The 13,303-nt window shown below is 42.7% G+C and overlaps 1 long non-coding RNA gene across 1 annotated transcript in view; it reads right to left on the reverse strand.

The window, feature by feature from the left end:
• Positions 1 to 10,584: 10,584 nt before the first annotated feature.
• LOC120375502 overlaps positions 10,585 to 13,303 on the reverse strand; it is a 251,891-nt gene continuing 249,172 nt past the window's right edge. The window contains exons 10-11 of the long non-coding RNA XR_005586586.1: positions 12,916 to 12,953; positions 10,585 to 11,653 (exon numbers count right to left, since the gene is read on the reverse strand). This is a non-coding gene — a long non-coding RNA (uncharacterized LOC120375502). The remainder of the gene's footprint in view (positions 11,654 to 12,915; positions 12,954 to 13,303) is intronic.

A 13,303-nucleotide genomic window follows, 5' to 3' on the forward strand; every position in this document is an offset into this window, starting at 1 on the left:
TGATTTCATCCACACTGACTTAATTGACAACAGGGTCACATCTTAGTCTATATTCCGTATATAAAGCCTACTTATGCTAGATCAGATTTTAAGGAGTCTTTCCCTCCTTAATACAGAGACCTTCCATTAGAAAAACATTATTTTCTTCAACAACAACAAAAAAAGATGATTGATCCCTCACTAATTTTTGGAAACCCACAAAATGCTTGAGATGTTCAAAACCTACTAAACCCTGCGGGTGGAGGCTTCACATTTCCAGCCCATCAACAGGGGCCTGATTCTGCTCTCACGCGAGTGTAAATCAAGAGGAATTCCTCTAGAGACAGAGGACTAGATTGTGGCTGAGGTCTGCTTGGCACCACTGATTCCACTGTGGCCCTATATCAGGTCTTTCAGGTTCAACTCTGTAGCCAGGGCAATATCTTCAGCCGGTGTCAATCAGCATAGCTCTGCTGACTTCAGTTCACAGCTGCTGAGGATTCGGCCCCTCAATCTTATGGGTGCTTAGCTTAACCAGACCTCTAAGCTGGTGAACCCTCATAATTTTTACCCATGTATCCCATGAATGGCCTTTGCTTTAATAATATCAATCACACTTATGCACAAAGATTCCTCTCATTTTTCTAACTGCTCAATCCTTTGAGAAAGATGAATTTTAATGGCTTGGATCATTAACCTAAAGGTTTATCTAGAGTGGGAGCAATGGAACAATTTGTTAATCATTATTATTTATAATTATTTAATGCCAGGAAGAAAAATATCACCTTAAATGTCATCATGATGCCTTTTAATTGCCACGGATGAGATTCAGAATAATCATTGCTCCATAAATGTATACAAGTCTAATTTTAGATACCCTAAGATGCTGGATATCTATCTAGAAAATGGAAAGCATTTGTGTTCATTACTAGATATGGGGCTGAGAGGACAGAAAAATCGGTCAACGGTTTCTTAAAAATGAGTTGTTTTCTAAATTCACTACCTTGACAACAGGACTAATACACAATGGAGGCAGCAAGTAGCAGTCACAGACCATACACTGACCCAGGTAAGCGAAGGGGCTAGTTTCCCATGACTCCTTGTAACTCCTTTTGGATCAATGTACGTTTGTGTCCATGGATGTTGACAACAGGTATTGGCATAGCTATGGAAGGGGAATGGGTAGTTGGGGGAAAATCTGTAGATGTCTCTGTATGGAGTGGTTGTGCATAAATGTGTGTATATATGGAGAGGACATGTGTTTTTGTATAGGGCGATTTGTGTGCAGGTGTGCTCATCCATGGGGACGATGTGTCTGGAAGGTATACATAGGCATGTGTGTTGTATTAAGGGTGTGTGTGTTTATGGGAGATTTGTGTGCCTGTGTAAGACAGTATGTGTGTGTGGTGGCATTTCAGGGGAATGAGCTGTGCATAAGTGTGTACATGATTTTGGTGCGGTTGGCATGTGTTCTTGGAAAGGGGAAGTATGAGTATGTCCGGGGAAGTTCTGTGTTCATGCATGTATGCCCAGGCCACAGTTTAACTCTTATGTACTCAGAATGACTTACTGCCAAATCCAAGTAGAACTTGAAATTTTTTTCCACTTGATGCAGACACTCAAAATTTCCTCAAACAAAGAAACAAACAAAAAACCCAACATGTCTCCTATTTTCAGATATTGTTAAGAGGCAGGACAAACCCCATAGGTGGAAACCTATTATCTGAAGCCAACACAGGGTTTTATTGTACTTCTGATACAGCGCATCATCTGGTTTGTGCTGTATCCTATCGAGACAAAGCAGAATCATATCCAACAAACTGAACCAACTCAGACACGAGGAACCATGAGGCAGCCGGCAGGAACCGAAAAACAAGAAGCAGAATGCATAAATAGGTGGAAGACAAGACAAGAATGTAGGGATGTCGTGGGAGCTTCAGAAATGTCTACGTACTGCTGAATATTGGATTACGCAGCCCCAACGGACAGATAAACCACCCACTGCTTGAGATCAATTACTTTGTAACCATAATCAAAACTCCCAATGTTGGGATTTGAATATGGATTTGAACTTCCTCAACTTCCTCAGAGTTCAAGGATGTTTGGATCTGGTTGGCCTATTATTGAGTAGGGGCAGCTGGGGAACTTGGAAATCAGTCTAGACTAGTGATTATAGCAGGGAAATGGGAATCGAGATCTAAGCTCTTGTCCCAGCCTATTGCATTGCTTTGGATTGGTCATTTTTTCTCTCTGAGCTTCAGCTGCTCATTCTATAAATATGGGCTAGTCACACCCACCTGTTGAGATCCTCCTCTGAGACGTGCAAGGTATTATGAACAACAGACCAAGAAAACATCCATGTGGAAGAAGAAAAAAAGAGCCTTGATCAATCATGTCTACAGAACTAAGTTTTCAAATGCAAGCAATGACACAGGATGCCGAAATATCACACCAAGGTGCTCAAACTGGTCATGAGGCATGCAGGTACCCATGCCACCTAGGAATGGTGAGGACTGCCAAGTACAATTTGTCTGTTTGAAAATTTGCCCCATGGACTATAAAGATCAGATAAGACATACTCACATACTACAGTGATGGGCACTACAGAAGTTCTGAGAGAGAGAGAGAGACAGAGACACAGAGAGAGACAGAGACATATGGTTCTGTATCTTATATAGTTATAAGTATAACTGCTGTGTTATATTTAAGAACATTCTGTAGGTGTGTGTGTATGAGAAAGGGAGGGGAACAAATCCCATTTGCTTCATTCAGATTTCAAAATCCATTCATACGAGTACAATTTATTATTTTTTAAAAAATAATAATTTAAAATGAGTCTCTGAGTTTCCTTTGATCTCTGGGCAAAGATTCAGGCCTGTTCCAAGTTTGTCCCAAACTGTTTGTCCACCCTTCTTAATTCTTCCCCTCTCAATCCTCCAGTTAATTCCTGCCCTGCACTTCTATGGTCTATGTTGGATTCCAGTTTGAAGCTTTAAGTTAAAGCTTATTCAGGGTCCAACCTATCAGCCTGTAGTTAAGCAAGCCTCTGAATAACAGGTTGGGCCAGGGATCTTATTGCAACAGGATTCGGTTAATGCAGTTTTCCCTCGATCAGCCCCCCTGCTCCGCTCCAGTAGGGAATAAATGTTGTGGTAAGGTTAAGCAGGGCTGTGCCTTAGGAATGGATCAGCCAAATAAGGACTTACCCAAGAAATGGAGCTCAGGAGGGAATGCCACTTGAACGGTACCCGTCTGTACTAGTGCTCTGGTGCTTCCTGAAGGAAAACAGGGACTGCGAGCCTCAAGGAAGCCTCTACATAATAACTCGAGATGAGTCGAACCTGTAACAGCAGCTGCAAATCCTCCCTACCAGACTTTGGGTTAGGAGCCAAACTTCCTGACTCGGCCCCATTTTTACTATGGCCCTGACCAGGGAACTCTAAGTCTGAATGCCCCTGATTTTTGGGCACCTTAAGACATGAAGCCAGTTCCAGGACTGAACTTCACCTACCTGGCTCATCTCTAAGAACAGCCCTCTTAGCACTTTATAGCTTCAAGGGGCGCTATAGGAATGGAGTCACCAGTTAACCCTACAACATCTCTAAATGGGAGGTATTCTTACCCCACTTCACAGATGGGAAATAGGAAGCTTCCGATCAGTTGCCTGAGGTGTCACAGTGAATCAGCAGCAGAGCTGGGATTAGAACTCTAGAGGCCCAGTCTCGGCCCACATTGATTCTTCAGCAGAATATGCAGTAGTCCCCACTGTTCCTGCCCTCCAGTCCTCCATGGGCCCTGGCTGGTATATCTATATATTCGCTGATACACCAGCCCCAATCCTGCCCCCTTGATTCCACCTGCAAAGAGACTCCCTGTGGAGCTAGGCTCTTCCAGAGGCAAAGGGTGCAGCCCTTTCTGCACTAGCTCCCAAAATACTACTTGCTCCGTGCAGCGGAACCACACTAACTTAGAGGCACTGCGGGCCCTTTGCAGCTGTGGAAAAGGGAATAGAATTTGGCTCTTAATGATCAAAGTGGGAGGGGAGAATTGGGGGGAGTGGCCCAAATCAATATGCACAGTGTCATTCATGTAACAAAACAAAAAGGAAACAACAGCTCAAAACACTAGGCACTGTAAATCAATTTATGCCCCAATTACAGCTGTGCCACCCGCTGACTTCAAGGGCAGCCGGAAAGTACCAGAATCATATCTTGTGTATTTCCCCTACTCTCACATCTCATTTCCCATCACTGTCATGCTTCCAGGGCCTTTAAATCTAACTCAGATTGTAGCCTCGGTTATTCCAGTGAATTTCATGGTCTTCAATCAGTGCAACCGAGGCCAGAATTTGGTGCCTAACATGTCCACATCAGTAGGCTGTAGGGTTGCTTTGAACTAGGGTGTCTCTTGTGTCTGAAAACACCAGCTTCCTTTCTGGTGAGAAAGCTCCCACAATAGTGGTTTCATACAGAGACAGAGCTCCCCCTTAAGTTTTAAAAAAAGAACCTTTAAAAGGCTTGTGTTGCATCTGTCCTTCACTAAGCAGAAGCTCCTATTTTCAAGGGAATTCCAAAAGGTATCACCGCATTTCGCCCTTCTCTCCATTATTATTTCTTTGCTTTCCACAGCCTTTTGTTTTTTTTTAAGCTGCACTAGATCATAGCCTCCCTGTTTCCCGTCAGATACACGTCGCCATGTCCTGCTGCTGCTATCAGAGCCGGGGCTTGACCAATATGAGTGCCTCAGTCTAGGGGAAACATTTGCATTTTCATTGGCACAGGTACAGCATTCAGAATGCTTTCAGGCCAGGCCAATTAAAACAAGCTGAAAACTGCTGAGCGAAGCAGTTTCAGCTGGGATCTGCTTACATTCCCTCTCTGAAAAAAGCAGGGGGCCCACTTTCTGCAGCTCTCTCCTTCTCGCACAGTGTGGGCTTTTTTTCCTCCTCTTCTTTTTTCTTTTTAAGGTGGAATATATAATACCGTTTACACAAAGGCCAAAAGAAAGGGAGGGCAGGACATCTGAATCTGTCTTTATTTTAAGCCAGTGCTTGGTCTGTAATATCAGGCAGGAGGAGGAGAAAGGAGCTGGTAACTCTCCCTAGGTTGAAATTTTCACCTCTACTGAATTCCTTGTATGATTTTTAAGGGACTGAGTCACATAACTGGCAATCAGTTTGAGACTAAGGGCATGCCACTACCACACTGAATACCCAGTGCCCCTGGGGGCAGCAATACAACCATACTACCCAAGTTTTCCTTTCTGTATCCACTTTCAAAGGGATATTGACAGGATAAAAGACACCAATTTTTACACAAAAAACACATTTTCCCTTGCCTGTGCTGCCAATACCACATTAGATTATGCTAATAATCTTTAAAGGCCACAAGGATACAGGCCAAAAAAAGGGGCAGTGGATTGCTGAGCTAGCATCCCAGGAAAGGAAATGTAGCTCGGGAGTATTCTGTTGAGGTTCTTACATTGTGCTCATCACTATAGTACAGGGGTAGGCAACCTATGGCATGGATGCCGAATGCGGCACGTGAGTTGATTTTCAGTGGCACTCACACTGCCTGGGTCCTGGCCACTGGTCCGGGGGGCTCTGCATTTGATTGAATTTTAAATGAAGCTTCTTAAACATTTTAAAAAACTTATTTACTTTACATACAACAATAGTTTAGTTATATATTATAGACTTATAGAAAGAGACCTTCTAAAAACGTTAAAATGTATTACTGGCACACAAAACCTTAAATTAGAGTGAATGAATGAAGACTCAGCACACTGCGTCTGAAAGGTTGCAAACCCCTGCTATAGTTTCTGAGCACCTTGTTCTCTCCTTACTCCAGGGGGTAGAAATTTGCTGCTGCACTATGAGCATTGCATATTATAACATCCCTGCATTGGCTCACCTATTCTGGTCAGTGCATAATGGGGGAATAACCAACCCTCCACCAATCCTCCATCCACCTGCTTGGTATGCATGGGGCGGGGGAATAGCTGGTGTGCCATGTCCGCTTACTCCTGAATGCCTGGATACAAGATCAAAATAGACTGTTTCCTCAAACACCGTTACTTGGGCACACAGCCCAAGAAACAATCAAACCCTAAGTACTAATACAGTGCAACAAGCCACAGCATATGGATTCTGATCTGCCTTCTGAACATCTCAAACCATGAGAGTGTTTTGGATTTTGGATGCTGGTTCCACTGATCATAAATGTATGGGCCATATGCAAAATATGGATATGGAGCTAGTTTAGGATTTCAAACACCCACAAAATCTAGGAGAGTTTGGCTTGGGCTGGCTCTATTAAAAATTATTACTACTATTATTATATTACTTAGATTGTAAGCACCTTGGGGCGAGGACTGTGTTGTTCCTCTGCATTTGTACAGTGCCGAGCACAGTGGCATCCTGATATATGACTGGAGCTGCTAGATGATACCACAGTATAAATAAATAATAATGATGATGAAGCATTGACAATTCATTTGCCTAATCATCACAAAAATTTTAATGAAAGGAAAAATGCAGTAGAAAGAAAATAGGTGACCATTGGAATATAAAATAAAGGGTTTGAGGCAGCATAAATACCCAGGGAGAGCATCCCTGAGACAAGATGATTCTGTTGTGTTTTGCTTGCTGGGTTAGCTCCTTTTTGATGTGCCTTTAGAGTTTTACCCTCGGAAGGAGCTGGCCCGAAGCAGAAGCAAACTAGGATATCAAGACTGTTTTCTATCAAAATCTATTTTTTCAAAGGCTGACGAGATGCCTTACTGATTGACTTCCTATGACTCAACGTGACCTGCTGCTCACGAGTGGGACAGCCAGTCAGAAGGGCCATGCACTGATTTGAATGAGAAAAAACAAAAAGATCAAATCAAAATCTAAAAGAGCAGAAACATGCAACGAGGGTCTTGGATTCAAAGTCCTACCTGGTCTGAGAATATAGGACTATTGATTTTAAAATACTGAAGCAGACCCCCCAACACTAATAATAATAAATAATAAATCTTACATTTATGTGGTGCCTTTTATCTTGAAGGATCCCAAAATGCTTGAAAAGACATCTATCTATCCATCCATCCATCACTCCTAATTCTCTTGCATTACTGTTCACTTTCTCTTCCACCCTCTGCCAGCTTTGCACATCTTCTCATGTAATGTCCATGCCTAGAACAATCTCCCCTTATATCTCCACTGAGAACAACCTCACAGCTTCTGGAAACCATTCCTATCCTCTTCTCCTCACCAATGAGCTTTTCACACACTCTTGTTCCTGAACTAGACTTTCAAGGAAAAGCCAGGTATTGCAGCAAAGGATGTTGATGACTCAGTGGGGCTCTGAATCAGCACAGAACAGAGTCCCAGAAACAACATAAATGCAGGTTGTTTCAGTTTAGAGAATTGTTAAGCCATTTTCAAGGGATGGCGAAGAGGGAGGGTTATGAAAAAGTCACAACAAAAGATCAGAACCTTAAGAAGAAAAGAAGTGCCTGGCTGTTGGAAAACTGCTGTGACTACTCAATTTTGATACAAGATTGCCACTCCTTTTGGACATTTGTTTTGAGGGAACACTTGGTCATTTGCTTAGGGCATCAGCAAGCTGATGATCACCAGTGCTTGTGATTTACCATCACATCATGGGACCTTCTGTCTTCTAACCCTGAAAGATATATGGACCAGAGCAGATGAGGAGAGGGGATCTGGCAATATCACCATGGCTGTGTCCTGAGCAACTTCTGAGTTGTGAATGAACCATTCACACCTTTTTCCTCCCTCTTTGCCTTCTATCTGAGCCTGGCTTAGTCAACCAGGACAGATTAGAAGTATAAAGATTTGACTCCCACAGATGGGCAAGAAGATAAAAACAATGCAGCCCAACATTTTCCAGAGTCAGGGAAGGAAAAGCCAGCCTTCTAAAAGTATCTAACAGCACCAAGTGCTGTGCTTGTGGCACTCCAGGAATGGAACTGCATGTATCAGAGGTAGAAGTCACACTTTTTCATATGATGGTGTGTGTGTGTGTGTGTGTGTGTGTGTGTCTCTCTCTCTCACACACACACACACACAATCAGTCAAAGTGGCTGTTGAGTTTGGGTGCCTTGGTCTTTAGAAGCCCAACTTGCGACACACTAGGCTTGATTTTTCAGAGCAACTGCATGTCCCATTCACACTCACTGACATCCACAGCTCTCATTCAAAACCAGGGGCTACATTTGAAAGTGCTTGGCAGGTGGAATGCTATATATAACCTATTCAGAGATATATAGTGCCTGTCTCTCTGTGTATAGTTGTGTATATATAAAATCCCCTCACCCACCATTGAAATGCAAGCATTTCAAGGATGGAAAATGAGAGTTGTTAAACAGCCCATGTCAAGACTACACAAAGCAGTTCAAGACAAGAAACGAAGACTATTGTAACCACTTGAAACTACAGGGAGAATTTGTATGAATTTAGAATCTAATGACCCAATGCGAAAAATGCCCAGGCACCACTTATGCAAGTCTTAAAATACCAGCACATACTTGTGGAAGGAAGATTTGTCCAGCTGTGAGTATGCCAACCAGCCCTCAAGCGTCCTGTGGTTCTGTCATTCCAAGACGTATCATTTTTTTTCTTCAATGATATACAGAACATCATGGCATTCACCAAGGGTAACTAGTGTGGTAGCAAAGTGCCCGTCCCTTCAGTGGACCTCCAAATGACTCTGTATGTAGAGGTATGGAAAAGCATTCCACATTCTTTTGGCCCATCTTTAGTTACCCGATAAGAAATGAAGTTGACATAACAATATAAACAGTATTACTGACAAAGTCAAGATAGCCAGCGGGTGTGGGTCAGGACATGGTACCAAGGGAGAGGTGTCATATATTTATCTCAGGTTCTTCTGAGCCAGTTCCGGCAGCTGGACACAGAGCACACAAAGAACTATTCGAGGCAGTACATGACCTGAAACAAAGCAGATGCATTTGGGAGTTTGCAAGATCCCCAGCACATAAAGATGCAAATCCCTGCTCTGTAGCTAGCACCCCTCTTCTTGGTAGCATCAGGAAACTCTCTGTGGCCTTAGTGCCAGTGCTATTAATTTTTGTATGGAGGCCGGTATAGAGGATGTTGTACTCAGTTCTTGCAAATTCAGTGGAGATGAAGAACTGACGTGAGAATCAGAGGCAGCCCCAATCTCTAAGTCCTTCTGCTAATCTTTTTCAGGGTAATTACTGAGTAGAGTAGAAAAGCATGAGGCAATGAAGGTTGGCACTAGACCTGCCATTAGCTTTAATCCAACCTGAAAAGGTTGAGGTTCAAAGACTGGATTCAGCAATCACATTTCAGAGACAGCAACCCAGAATGGAACTTTAGATGCCCTAGTGAGAGATTATCTAGTGAACCAGGAAAAGATCTAGGGTTGATTTGGAAAAAATGGCTTTGTCTCTGGAAACCACAAAGGAAAGTTAAGATGCTTCAATCATCGCAAAATCCATCACAGATTTGAAATGAAATTGAGATCTGTCCCAAGAGCATTGAAGGATGGTATTTTAGGTAGGAATACAATCATGGCACCTGGTTTTATGGACTGGAGAGTCTTTGGATAGGGAACAGATATGATTCGACAAGAACAATGGAGGTCCAGACACATGGTTGGCATTAGAGAGTCTACCAGCTGTCTGCTCAGTTTCAAATCTATACTCTTGGATGAAAAGCAAGGGAAGTGTTAGAGGTTTGTGAGCTCCATATTTTGAGCCAGTTCCAGCAGGTGGAGCTACACAGCAGGAACAATCCTCCAGAGTGGTGCATTCTGACATAAGCCAGACGAGTCTCCCTTGCCTCTGACTTTGTCTGATTTCTGGCACAAGGACGACAGCAAATGAGACCAAATTTCAGAACAAACGACAAAAACTGTAAGTGTGGCAGAAGTAGATTAAGAACAGTGACACAAGCAAAGTCGAAACAATGAAACTCAGGAGCACGGCAGAAAACAGCACATTGGTTCCTGGGAAGACACTTGCTGGCCTTTGACAGAGGCAGGCAGAAAAGGCTACATCTGAAAGACAATAGGGCTGATCCGCAGTGGGTGTAAACCAGCACTGTTCTGTTGTCTTCACTGCAGCTCCACTGAATCACAGCAGCTGGGGACAGGGTGACCAGATGTCCCGATATTATAGGGACAATCCCGATTTTGGGGTCTTTTTCTTATATAGGCTCCTATTACCCCCCACCCCCGTCCTGGTTTTTCACATTTGCTGTCTGGTCACCCTAGTTGAGGATCTGGCCCTTTAATTTATAAACTCCATTCCAGCACTTGGGGCTCGATCCTGCAGATGGATATAAAGCAGTGGTTCTTAACCTGGGGTGCACTCACCCCCTGGGGGTGCGAGATGCCCTTTCTGGTGGGGTGAGACATGCCAGGTTTATTTAGAAGGTAAATCATCGAAAACACAAATTAAGCACAGGCATGTAAGTACAACTACTTTGTTTCATCAAACCTATGTATTTATTAACATTATACATTTTTAATAATTACGGTAATATATAGACAAAAAATATATCTAGGTTTAAAGAACTGACCTACTTCAATGATTTTTGATAAGGGGCGCAAGAACGTATTTTGAGAACCAAAGGGGTGCAGGCTGCAGTAAAGGTTAAGAACGACTGGTATAGAGCATTGCACATATACCATGTGACAAGCAGAGCTGAGGGCAGGGGAATCCAGCTTAGCATTAATGCGAGTGCTGCCTAGGAGCAGAAGTAAATCCTAAGAGAAGAACATACAAGGCTACTACTCCACCCTCCTTCGAATTTCTCCTTCAATCCTCGCCATCTGTTGTGTTGCCTACTACACTCTTGACAGGTTAGGCAGCTGGTATGCTGTGACTGCTGCTTGCTGTGGTGATCTTAACTGTTTCATTGTCTCCTTGTCCTCCCTTCCACCTGCTGTGGCTTGGATTGTAAACTCCTTGGGGCAAGGACCATCATATTGTTAGGTGTATGTACCACACCCTGCACAATACAGCCCAGGCTCACCAACCTTATCTCACTGTTTCCTTGCACTCCCCTGTCTGTCTCCATCCGTCGTCTCTTGTCTTATACTTACATTGTAAGGTCTTTGGGGTAGGGGCCAGCTATTTGTTCTTTGTCTGTGCAGCGCCTAGCATAATGGGATCCTAGTCTATGGTCGGGGAACAGACCGGCTACTGAAATACAAACACTAAATAATAACAACAAATAATAATTTGGGCCTCTAGTTGCTACTCCAATACAACTAATAATACTAACACCACCACCAAACATGGTGAATATCACAGTTAAGCCTATGTCTTCACCCATTCCACATCCCCCTTTTAACCATTCTCTGCACACTAGCAAGGAAGGGGGTGGGCATACAGGGATCTTGAGACACTGCTCCATATAGAAGGCTACTTTTAGTACTTAAAGGGACCTGCATCCATGCCTACTCTCCACACATATTCTTCCTCACCTTGATGTGCAACTTGCGAGGCCAGAACAAGAACAAGGTCTCTCATCAGTTTTTTGGCATCTCCTCTCCTAGTCATGCCTGCAAACATCACTAGAACAGCTACTTCCGTGGTACTGTGGAGCTTCCAGTTGGTCACTGGAAATTGAATTCATTTATATGGCAGGGTTCTTGTCTCAGAAGCAGTATGCCTGTGAATGGCAATGAACAAATTATTTTGGTAATGCTGTTTGCAATTTTCAAGATGTTGAAATGAAGCACAAAGAGCAAACAGTCTATGAGAAGTGTTAAGTGGGGATGTGTACTCCAACTCACAGACCAGTCCTAACTATATTGCAAGATCTTTGACCGCTGATCAGAGCCTTAGGTTCTTAAATGGTAGGGAGAAACGGTGTTTCTAATTCACAAGCTTATGCCAAATTCTGTGGCCCTTACACAGTTTTTATTCAATCCTTACTCACATTTCAAAGGGATTAAGGTCTGCAGTGTTTGGGCCAGTCTGAAACACTATACGTAGAGATCATGTTTATTTCTAAGCAACAGAGTTCATGGCATATCATGCTTGCACATTTATGTACAGTTATGATACTTAAAGTGTGTACACATGGGAATGAGAAAGAAAATGGGAACTTCCATACAACATTCACATTATAAAGCTGTACATTTATTAAGAATTTCTGGTTACAAAATAAGCCACAAACGTAAAGTGCATGAGGTTTATACTGGCACCTTATCACCTCAGCAGCTGTACGTACATAACCCACATTGAAGTCAATTAAAGGAATGATCAAAGCCACAGAATCCTCAGATTAAAACTCTGCCTGATTACTAGAACTGTACGGAACTTGTTAACTGTGAAGATGTTTGTGTGAATATTTTCTTCAGCTCTGCTCTGCCTGGGGCTTGTGAGCCCTGAGTTGGGGGCTGTGCTTTGAGTGAACCCTCAAATTCAAAGGGCCAGATCCTTAGTGTCTGTAAATGGACATAGTCAAAAGAGACACAGATTTACACCAGTTGAAGATCTGGCCTAACGTGAAACTCTGGCAAAAGCAAAAAAGAGTTTTATCTCCTTTCACATCAACATCGTGCAAAACTAAACTGCCCATGGCTCATACGTGAAACCAAAATATACCACAAAGTTTCCACCCTCAGAGGAAGACATTTTACATTTTTGGTTTGACATCAGCTTCAATGTAAATGCACATTTTAAAACATTGAACCAAGTACCAGTACAGTACAATTCATTTTAAATTCAAATGACATTTGGTAAATTATCTAGGAAAAATGTTCATTACCTATTAAATACATTTTTAGGGCCTGATTCAGTTCCTGCTGAAGTTAATGGCAAAATTCCCTGTGGCTTCAGCAGGAATAGAATTGAACCCTCAAATGTGGCAACGTGATGCATGGTAAATACCTCTGAATCTAACTTTGCCTCTATGATTTTTCTCACCTGGTGGAAGTCCAGTCAAACCAGTTGCCAAGGGAGATCTAAGAGAAACAAAAAAATACCCAATAGTTATTGCTTTCCTCTCCTAAGCAGCCAAAAATACAAGAAAATCACTTGGATAGAAAAGCACCTGAATCAAATGCTGGATGCTTTCCTCGATCTAGAATTAGTGACTGGGACCTACTGTATTAAATCTAAAACTAATCTATTTTGGACACACCCATAACCATGGTGTCTGGGCCCCTATCTATACAATCGGCTGAACAAAATCCTTGGACATGGTTTTGGATGAAAACTTAGGGGGTCAGGCCCATCTCCTCTTTTAAACTTCTGCATCCACTTCTCAGGAGCTGCAATTTCACTTACATCCATATACATAACATCTGAGATT

This window comes from Mauremys reevesii, linkage group 12, assembly GCF_016161935.1.
Source record: "Mauremys reevesii isolate NIE-2019 linkage group 12, ASM1616193v1, whole genome shotgun sequence".
Lineage (NCBI taxonomy): Eukaryota > Metazoa > Chordata > Testudines > Geoemydidae > Mauremys > Mauremys reevesii.